Here is a 12,294-nt window from a genome sequence, read left to right on the forward strand (position 1 = left end):
TAGAAGCGTTTCAGATGTCATAGTCCGTCACCCTTGATGGGAGGTAGATCAATCTCTTAAGCATAGTTCTGTATTCGACAGAAGAAGCCTGTTGTCCTGTGTTATTCATCAACCAGTTGATGCTGTACAACATCAGTACCATGATGCTTGTGTGATCTACTTACATTAGTGAGCTGCTTCACCTCACTTCTTCTCTATTATATGAGGTCTAGAGGCAAGTCTATGCTTTAAGCTAGGGGGACTGACCTCTTTTTATCTAGTGTGACGGACTGATCAAGTAAAAACCACTACTACTGTTGTCTCCAGTCTTGTATTTGGCTGTATTCGACTGAAAGAAGACTGTTGTGCAAGAGAAACGTTTCTGGCTGTTGTGCGAGAAAAACGTTTCTGACTGTTGTGCAAGAGAAACGTTTCTGACTGTTGTACAAGGGAGACGTGTGAGCAATAAAGACACCCAAGTGTTGCACATTTGTCTTATTCATCAGACTGACAGTCATTCATCATTAAACATATATTATTTTCCATCTTGTCAATAATATCAATGAAGGCTACTCAGTAAGGTCTCGTTACGCATGTTTTCAGTCTCGTGTTGCTCCAAAATTTCCTCAGATCCATCTAGTGAGTGATTTATTAAAGCTAATGAAATTATATACCCCGGGAACTTTGAAGATTTTCAGAATGTCTCTACAAAGAGCGCTTAATCAAGGAAAATATTGTACGTTCTTTGAAAAGACTAATTACTTACAACTGCTCAATATATTAACTCACGAAATCGTAATAACACGATTGCAAACAAGCAACGGAATGGGCGAGGGTTGAACCCATGGCGAAGGGGTCGTAAAACTCCAGGCCGGTGAGTTTTACGACTCACTCGCCATGGAGTCAAACCTCACTCGTTCCGTGGTTTGCTCGATATTTTAAACTTTATGGTGATAGATGGCCGCGCCTGTGTCAAGGACATTACATACTCGCATATATGTCAAGGACATTACTCAGTTTGCATTGTATATTACTGATTATGCCACAGATCGATGTCAAGGTTGCTGCTAGGCTACCAGATCCCGTATCTTGAGTAAAACTATTGTTAAGTAGGTTTGAATACTGATACCTGCGCCTGATTCAGCTACCAGTGAAAAGAAACTCTAAGTAACAAGTGCTGATTTTTTTAAAACTGTCATTAAACTGTCAATGTTAAACATTTTGTGTTGAGTTACCGATTAGTTCCTCCATGAGTGATCGTGTGTCTCACCTTGCAGCTTTAAGGAACGTTATCGGCAAATTTTTATGAAAGTCGGGGGATAAAAGTGGCTGTAAGTCCTACAAGAAGACTTGGATAAATTGAGCAAATATAATAACGCGATAACAGCCCTCGTGAAGAAGATAGATTGTATGATAATAGATCACGTGAAGAAGATAGATTGTGTGATAATAGACCACGTGAATGAAGAAGATAGATCGTGTGATAACGGACAATGTGAGTGAAGAAGATAGAATGTGTTATAACAGATGACGATAGACTGGAGGTAGTATGTACTACTATGACTGGAAAGCTAAGATAAAAAAATGACTAGGCACCATTAGCTTACATCTACCACTGTTACTAGAAACAGATGTTATGAAACGAGTAATCGTTATCTCTCTCTCTGTCTCTTTCTCTGTCTCTCTTTCTTCCTCTCTTTTTAAACAGGATTTAACAAGGTTAGGTTTGAAACTATATTTACAAACTAAGAATTGTTACCTACATCAGCTCATTTGAAAGCCTTTATATTGTTAAGATATATACAGGTAAAGAACAGGTTGAAGTTGGAGCCATCTATGGGCCAAAGATTTCATTTGGTCAAGTAACTTCATTTCGTTGATATCATTATGCTGTACGAATATGTTCCAGACACGAGTCATCCTACGAATAAATGATCTCAGGTGAAATGATGTTCTGGAGAATGGTACAGTCAGAGTGAAGTTGCTGTTTGCTGCCCGTCTTGTTGTGTAGAAGCTCACTTCTCGCTATTCTAGGAGTTGAGCCAAGTGTGGTACTTTGACCTTATTGGCCTTGTACATAACAGTAAGGCCACAAACAATCTTTTTCTGATGAAAGCTCTGCTCCAATGAGAGATCTATCCAGGCCTAATCGAGGCGAGAGATGACTCGTCTTGCTCTGATTTCTATTCTGTCAAGAAGTCGCAGATGAGACGGGGAGGGAGGCAATCCAAGAAAATGGAGCATACTCAGTGTGTGGGCATACTTTGTCTTATACAGAATCTTGCAACGTCTGCTATCAAGCAGATGCGAGATACATCTAAGGGCTGTAAGCTCCCTGGCCGTTTTGTTTGCAAGATTCACATCATGGTTCTTCTTAGTCATATTACACCCCGAGGATATCAGCTTTATCCCTGGGTAATCATTTATTCTTACCACTGTTCCAGCATTTTCATCATGGTGCCTAGAGACCATAATCATTTGTTTTCTTAGGCGCAAATGTAACCTGTCATCGTTTACCTCAGGCAGATATAGCTGTAAGTTGGTGATTAATGTAGCTTAGAGCAGCTGACATTTCCTCTCTTGGATTAGTAAATGTCAGAGTACAGTCGTCTGCATATGCATGGTAATCTGGGAAGAGTTGAAGGTCATTGAAGCAGACATTCCCCCCCCTCTCTCTCTCTCTCTCTCTCTCTCTCTCTCTCTCTCTCTCTCTCTCTCTCTCTCTCTCTCTCTCTCTCTCTCTCTCTCTCTCTCTCTCTCTTCACATACACACACACACACACAGACAATCGGAAGAGGACCAGGCAAGACTACAAAAGGATCTGAACAGACTGCAAGCCTGATTCAGCAACTGGCTCCTGGAGTTTAACCCCACCTAGTGCAAAGTCATGAAGATCGGGGAAGGGCAAAAAAGGCTGCAGACAGATTACAATCTAGGGGGCCCAAAACTGAAAACCTCACTCAAGGAAAAGGACCTTGGGGTGAGTATTATACCGAGCACATCTCCTGAAGCTCACATCAACCAAACAACTGCTGCAGCATTTGGGCGATTAGCAAACCTAAGAATATTGTCCCTGCACCACAGTAAGGAATCATTCTGGACTCTGTGCACAGTGTATATCAGGCCCATACTTGAGTATGCAACACCATTCTGGAACTCACACCCAGTCAAACACGTCAAAAATTTGACGAAGTTCAGAGGTTTGCAACAAGACTAGTCCCGGAGCTAAGGGGCATGTCCTACGAGGAGAGATTAAGGAAAATCGACCTAGCAACACTGGAGGACAAGAGAGATAGGGGAGATATGATAACAACATATAAAATACTGAGAAGATTTGACAAGGTGGATAGAAACAGAATATTCCAGGGATGGGACACAGCAACAAGGACTCAGTGACTCAGACGAGTCACAGAGATATTAGGAAGTATTTCTTTAGTCATAGAGTTGTCAGAAAGAGGCATAGTCTGGAGAGTGGTGTAGTGGAGGTAGGATCCATACATAGCTTTACGAAGAGGTACGACGAAGCTCATGGAGCAGGGAGAGAGTGGACCTAGTAGCGACCAGCGAAAAGGTGGCTCCAGGAGCTGTGACTAGACCCTTGCAAACACAATTAGGTGAGTATACACACACACACACACACACACACACATAGATAGCTTTAAGCAGAGGTATGATAAAGCTCACGGCTCAGGGAGAGTGACCTAGTAGCGATCAGTGAAGAGGCGGGGCCAGGAGCTCGGACTCGACCCCCGCAACCACAACTAGGTGAGTACACACACACACACACACACACGCACACACACACACACACACACACACACACACACACACACACACACACACACACACACACACACACACACACACACACACACACACACACACACACACACACACATACACACACACACACGCACACATACGCGTGGGTCCGTGGGGTGCAGACGTGGGTAACAAGGCTCCGAGAACCTTAGCGTTGTAAGGCGTACAATAACAGCTAGCGGTAATCAGTGGTAGTGGATCGTCAGTGAACAATACTAGAGTGATAATTAAAGTTATTAGTTAAAAAAAGTGAGAGGAAAGCTGAAATCAAAATATTTCAAAGCACAAACCGTTGGGGGTCTTTGGCTCTATTGCCACATTGGCAGCGGTAGGCCTGAAGAAGTGACGTCACGACAAGTTGTGTGCCATTATACATATAAAGTGAAGTGTATATAATCTGAAGTGTATACTATCATCAGTGAAGAGTGAAATCGTGTGAGGAAGCGGGATGTATGAGAATATATGGTTATAAACATCACAGGTGAAGGATCTCCAAAATAGGGATTTAAGGCCTATGTACGACGACTTCGTCATCAGCAGCTGGCAACTTGTCACCACACCATTGAGCGCAAGTTTCATTCGCCTATTTGTGGTTTGCATGTTGAAGGCCCTGGCTGGCCTTGCATACTGTTTGATACTGGTCACTCACTCCTGCAAGCTATTACCAGAATTAGAATAAAAATAGCATAGACATAGTGAATATAGTGTTGACGAGTGTGAGAAGGTAGAGTCCAGCGAGGAGTAGAGTAGTATTAATTCCAGTAGTTATTAGCAGTAAGAATACTTAGGAAGCTAGGAAGTCCTCTCCCAATGTGAACATGGAACAGGATAATAACCAGCAATAATTGATACTTAAATTCAGACACACACACACACACACAAGGCGAGTATTACTATAAACTAGGTGGCAGGACAAGCTTTTAAGGGCAACATTGTAAGATGGTGCGAGGGTCAAGTCCCAGGAGGGTTGTGGTCAGGTCACAAGAAGTTGCGGCCAGTCATTACACCACACAAGACACCTCTCACACACACACACACTCACACACACACACACACTCACAGGGGTAGGGCAGTGTTACTACCGGTAGTTATTAGCAGTAAGAATACTTAGGAAGCTAGGAAGTCCTCTCTCAATGTGAACAAGGAATATGATAATAACCAGCAACAATTAATACGTAAATCCAGAAAGGGCAATAAGTGGAGAGAGTAGCATAATTGGGAAAGATAAATGAGACTAAATTTGTGCCTACACGATGGATCTTTCAACCACACCACCTACCCCCTCACCCCCAACCATCCCTCCCTCACACACAAGCACACACACACAAGGGTAGACACTCATAGAAGCTCTAGACCCTAGTAGCAAGTTTTGCTTTTTATAACCAAGTATTACTGGTATGTGTTAGCAGTATCTCCCCCTCACACCTCCCCCATACACACGAACACACACATATACACACATACACACACCTGCACTAGGACAATATGGTAACTAACTAGGCAAATACACACACACACACACACACACACACACACACACACACACACACACACACACACATGCACACATGCACATACACACACACACACACACACACACAACACAAACACACACACACAACACACACAACACACACACACACACACACACACACACACACACACACATTGCCAGACTCACACATACACTCCCCCCTCTCCCACCGATCTCACTCCTTCACCTGATCCCTCCCCTCCCTCTTTCACCCTCTCCCTCCCCACCTCACCCTCATTCCCCCACGCCCTCTCCCACTCACCCACTTGCTTCTTCCTCCTTCCCACTCCCCCTCCCCACTATTCTCCCACATAGCCACAGTTCCTCCTCTACCTCCCCCCCACACTCTGACATACACAATACTAACCTAACATACAGAATTACATAGGTTTCCCACTCTGAGGCAATCAGGATAAAACAAAAATGGGTTGCCAGAGAGCAACAAGAAAAACCAAGGGACAGGAGTATCGTAGGGGTTCTTAAATGGAGATATTGAGGGTTGAAGGTAGACACACTTGTTGGATGGTAACGATATATTGTCAGACTGTGATGATGGGAAATGGAGCCCAGCCTTGCCTTGTTCTAGCCTGGATGTCTAACGCCGACTGAGACGGAGGCAGAGGTATGAACGTACACATGCGCATCCTGTGACGTCACACAAACAGTCACAGGCCTAAAAGGGATCTCCTATCTAAAGCACATGGATGATACTGATATGCTATACAACACAGGGATCAGCAACTATGCTGACAGCTCGGTCATGTTACGTATGTCGTCTCGACATACACTACTATCTATAGGCTGAACAGGCAGGTGGTTCTGGGCTGATTCTATACAATAACAAATTCATATATAACTTAGAATTAATGGATTGTATCATAATGGATGTTAACAAAATGAATTTTACGTAATGGGTGTTAACGTAATCACTTTTAACGTAATGCATTACAAACTATAAGAACAAATCATTGTACAATATGGATGGAATTGATCGATCGATCTGTATTCATGGACTCTATGGATTCTGAGGAAGAATAAATATATATATATATAAGGTGAAATTAACAGCAAAGGTATCTGGTGTACTCAGACCATTACTGTCAAATTCTCAAAATACGGAGGGAACGTGAATATGAAAAAAAAAATTCTGAAAAACTAATCAGTTAATAATAAACAGTTGACAATTTACTTCATCTCGGACATCTAGTTATACAGACTATGTACATTTAAACCCAGTTCTGCGAGGGTGAGGTTTACATATGCAGAATGGTTATCATCTCTGGGAGGATCGAATTCCTCTGCAATGGCTAACACATGCCTTGACTGAGGGAGATTTGAACGAGTATCTACAAAAGATACTTGTGGATTTCTCATTACTTGTCGAGTACACAAGGAGTAACGACATTCGGGTTGATTATCTGACTGAGCATCTGTCACATTAGTCTGGGTAGCAATATCATCAACATCGCATACTAATTTCATACTAAATGCGATTCTTTGTACTTACCAGTACTAATTTCTCTAACCTTATACTTATTAACAGAGATATGTTCTGCAACTCGATAAGGTCCGACAAACTCTTGATCGAGCTTAGGCATTGCGGATGTTTTGTTGAAATTTGTCAGCATTACTCTCGAACATACTTTGACTTTTGATGGCTTATCACGGCTATTAGTTACTCTAGTAAATTCTGCTGTTGATTTATGAAGTGTTTCACGGATTCTTCTAAAAACACTTTGAGCCATGCTGGTACGAGTTGCTACGAAATCATCAGGGTTGTAATTAGGTTTCGGAGTGGAATATAACAACTCATAGGGTAAATGCTTGTCTACACCATACAATGCATAATGTGGAGTATCACCTATGGAAGCATTGTAAGAAGAATTTATGGCACATTGAACATCTGGTATGACTTCATCCCAAGTTTCACTATTGGGGTTGATAGTGGCTCTCAGGACATCAAGTACTTTCTTATTGGTTCGTTCGGCTAACCCATTGCTGGCAGGATGATGAAGAACAATGGTGGGGACACTTGGATTGGATTAGGACCATTGACATTCCCTTTATGTTGCATACAGACACTACATTTCTTAACATACTCGGAAATGTCAGTTGCCATACGTGGCCAAAAGTATTTCATTCTGGCTTGTTTCACAGAACGATCCATACCAGGGTGTGCAACACCTGGTACATCATGAACTAGCTGTAGAGCTACGTTCACTAGTGACTGTGGAATTACTAACTGGTACACTCTTCTGCTTGGAGTACCCAACTCGGCTGTTTGATACAGTAATTCTTGGCTCAAAACAAAGTCACTAATGGGTGCTGGTGGCTTCACAGCAAGAATAAGATCTTCCTGGAGCAGAAATCGAATCACACCAGACCACATGGGATCTGTTCTTTGGGCATTTTTGACATCCTCGACAGTAAATGGAGGATCTGCAGTAACTACACTAACGTGTCGCGATAAAGCATCTGCGACTATATTTGACTTGCCAGGTAAATGTTCAAAGGTGGGACCGAACTCTTGGATAGTCAAGGTCCATCTGGCTAACCTTCCAGTAGGTTGTTTGTTCTAGAATAAAGGTATCAGTGGTGCATGGTCTGTCAAGACATGAACAGGGTACTGGTAAATAATGTCTCGGAAGTGCTTTAAAGACCATACTATTGCTAAAGCTTCTTGCTCCGTTACTGTATAATTACGTTCAGCCTTCGTAAGGACTCGGCTAGCAAATGCAACTGCGTTGTACTTGCCATCAGTCTTCTGAGCTAGTACGGCACCTATGCCAATTGAACTAGCATCAGTTGTTAGATAGAAAGACTTAGAAAAATCTGGGAATTTCAAAATAGGAGCAGATGTTAACTTTTCTTTTAGAGTTTGGAATGCTTTTTCTTGACGGAAGGTCCAAACGAAAGGAACATCTTTCTTAAGCAATTCAGTTAGTGGAGCTGCTATTGAAGAAAAATTTGCAATGAAAGATCTGTAGAAACCTGCTAAGCCCACAAAGGATCTTACAGCATCAGCAGTTTTGGGAGTTGGAAAATTTAGTACTGCAGTTACTTTACTTTGATCAGTTGTAACCCCTCTAGGAGTGACTATGTGACCCAGAAACTTAATTTCTGATCTGAAAAATTGACATTTGGACAGTGTGATCTTTAAATTGGCTTCTTCAAGCTTGCCAAGTACTATATCAAGTCTTTTCAGATGTGTATCAACATCTTTGGACATGACGATTACGTCGTCTAAGTACACCATAAGTGCTTTACCTATAAGACCTCTAAAGATGTTGGTCATGAGTCTAGAGAACGTGATAGGTGACGATCGTAATCCAAAAGCCATTCGTAGGAAATGATAATGACCTGTGGGAGTGGAGAATGCAGTTAACTCTTGGCTGTCCTCGTGAAGAGGGACTTGCCAAAACCCTTGTAACAAGTCCAGGGTCGAGAAGACTTTGTTATCTCCGATATTGCATAAAAGGTCACCTAGTACAGGAATGGTTTTCGCATTTAACTTCCTAAAGTCAATCACCGGGCGCCAAGTGCCGTCCTTCTTAGGCACTAGGATCAAGGGCGCATTCCAGGGTGAATTGCTATGTGCAATAACTCCATCATTGAGCATTTGATTGATCAGTTCCTCTGTGACAGCAACTTGGGAATGAGGCATTCTGTACGCAGGTATATAGATAGGTCTAGTACCAGGTTCAAGTGGAATACGATGGGACAATAAGTTCGTTATACCCATCTTCTCATCAACAAGCGCTGGACTTCATCTGGGAAATCAGTGGGAGCTAAGTCTTTCTCCTCAACTGGTGGGATGGATTGATCCAATGGAGTGGATATGGTCTCCACTGTTGAAATAGCACAGGACCCACTGGTCAGGTGGCACATCATCCTGTACTTGAACAGAGTAAGGATAGTGAACTAGGTCAACAAGGTTGGTATTTGCTCTGAGGCGAACACTGTGACCCGAAGTGTTAGCAAGGAATAAATGGATCTTGCTGTCTCTTACAACGTGTAAGGAAGGTTCAACAAATAAACCCTTGACCTTGCAGGAATCACTGTCAACTAGGACGTTATCACCGTCTGGAACATTAGGAACAACAACAGACACTCTAGTGAGAGCACTAGCCACAACAGAGACGTCTTTCTGCAGACGGCATGTGACATCAACAAGAGATGGCATTACTAGTTTCAAGTAATCGTTTTCCGACAAGGCGTCCCCTGTGGAGAAACTACTACTTGGACTAGCAGACATTGCAGGGATAGGCAGAGCACTCAAAGCAGTCTGGGCATCCTCAGACACTTGAGGCAATACACTATCTTGCATATCTGAAGGTGTAGGTGGAACACAGATGGGAGTGACAGAGTTACCAGTGCCTGACCCCTTGGGTACGCTACTGGAGAATGCATTGGCTTGTAAGGACTTAAACCGTACATCATACTCTGCAGCAGTATGGCAGATTTCTGATCCAAGCTGGTAACCCCAGAATGGAACGATCAAGTCGTCAATTTGGGCATGCCATCGGTACGGGTCGAGCACAATGCGTAAGTCTCGCATGGAAGCAAATCCCAGTAGAAGGTCACCAGGGAAAGTAATCTGGTTGACAACAAGAAAAGCAGCAGTAAAGTCTCTGCCTTGGATAGTAAAGGTGAGTGAAGTCTGACCTCGGACTCGCAGAGGGGAACCAGCTACTCCACTAAGGGAGGTTACAGTAGTTGGTTCAATGAGGAGGACACGGCGTAACTGCTTCTCTTTAAACAAGCTAGACCTAATGATATTAACTTGCGCACCAGAGTCCATGAACACATGAATGGGCGCATTATGGACAGAAGCTTGTACTAAAGGACCAATCGTTTCGTTAGGAGTTATATGCAAACAGAAAGGTGGGTTGTCATCGGAGAAGGCATTTTCTACTTCATCCCCAAATTCCTCTACGTCAGAGACGTGTGAAGCAACATCAACAGCAGGGTTGTCATTCTCAAGGCTGGCTAATGCTTCATAGGAATTTTGGACTGGGATGGTGTACTCGTTATCACCTACTACTGTCACGACTGGACGAGTAGACTTAGGCGCTCGGATTCCCATGAATTGGAAGAATGAGCCTGGTTCTGGTTAGTTTGTGAACTACGACGTCTGTTTCCTCTCCTGGCTCTGCGGTTGGAAAGGCCACAGAAAGATCTAGAGTACTGCAGGTTGTAGAGAGCATTGAATTCAGATGTGTCATGTCCATGAATTCTATAATAAGTACAGTAGGGAAGATCTGACTGGTACTCATCATCAGTACGACGCTTCTTAGGGTGACTATCATGACAATTAATAGCAATATGGCCATGGTAACCACAATTGTAGCAAGTTCTTTGACTGTGGATACTGTACATACTACGGGTGCTACGGGAATGATGGCTCTTAACACTAGCTTTTGATGATGGACGCGAGTGATTAAGATTGGGAGTTTTGGTAGTAGCACAAACTAGAGGAGGTACAGGAGTAGACAAAGTGGTTGGCATAGACTTACGATAAGAGTAGGTTCCCTCGGGACACAAATTTCGTACATGGATTAGGGCTGCAAGCGGTCCCATAGTAGCATCTAGCGGACTTGAATTGTACACATACATAGATGTTGGTGGCATTAGTTGTTTAATAACTCCAAATGCGGCTAATTTGGCAAACCCATCAAGGGCTGGTTTATCGTTATCTTTAAGGTACTTGGAATTTTGACCTGCTTTAACGAATGAGGACATTAGGTTATTAAGACAAAGAACAAACTCATCTAATGACTCTTCTGGTCTCAGAGCTGTGCAAACTAATTCTTTGAGAACGACAAACGGATCGGTTTCTCGCACCGGTTCAAGATAGTTGCGAATTAACTGTTCATAATCTTGCCACCTGGTTAGATCTTGAAAGTCCTTCATACGAATTAAGTTAAATACATGTGAGGCTGCTGGAGAACGGGCTAGACTCTCCTTTCCGATACTGATTAAACAACTCTCAGATGGAAGACCATCAACTGAAGCATCAGCTCTGGCTCGAACAGTGGTAAACCAACCTTCAAGGTTGTCTGGGTTACCATTGAACAATGGCATAGCATCATACGGATCACGACTAAAATTACGCAGGCTAGAAGTCTGAGTGTATCTATCATTTGATAAGGAGTTACTCGAATTTTGGGCTGATGCATTAATGGTTGTACTAGCAGCATGTGCTGAGGCATCACTTGAGAAAACTTGATACATGTTTGCAAAATGTAAAACAAGAATTTAGAGAAACAAAAGAAAACGTAGCTGAGGAACACACAACACAGTGAACTTAAATGGGGAAAAAAATGCTTAACTATTCTGCATAAGTAATTAAAAATTGACAGGTCACACAGTAAGTAAAGAACTCACACAAGAAAAATACGCAACTGAATGAACAACACTTTGAAAGTCAAGAGAACTTGTACTTTACTCAAATCTGATTTGCTCAATTTTTACTTTAAATTGAATGAATTGCACAGTGAGTTGTCTTTACTTTCAATGCAATAGGGAAACACACAATAAAATGATAAAATGAACTCAATAAAGCTTGTGCAAAAATAAAACAAACTGGGACACAATTCACTCGAATAAAATAAAATGGCACAGAAAGAATAAAATATTATGCACAGAACAGAGCATATGAAACTGCACTGAAATAAACTGTAGCAATATTGCAAATGACAATTGCTAATCAAAAAGTATTGCACAACACTGCATAAAATCTCTGCAAGAAAAACTTTAATGGCAACACAATATTTGCACAAGAACTATTGCAAAATGAGTCAATGTGCAATAATTAAAAAAAATATTACACACACAACAAAAGAAATATATCAAGGAATGAACTGATTGAACACTTTAACTCTTAACTACAACTTAAGCAACACTTAACAAGCAAAAGAACAATTTACTCTAAAAGAAGAACTTAAAAATTGCACTA

Source organism: Cherax quadricarinatus, chromosome 2 (genome assembly GCF_038502225.1).
Source record: "Cherax quadricarinatus isolate ZL_2023a chromosome 2, ASM3850222v1, whole genome shotgun sequence".
Lineage (NCBI taxonomy): Eukaryota > Metazoa > Arthropoda > Malacostraca > Decapoda > Parastacidae > Cherax > Cherax quadricarinatus.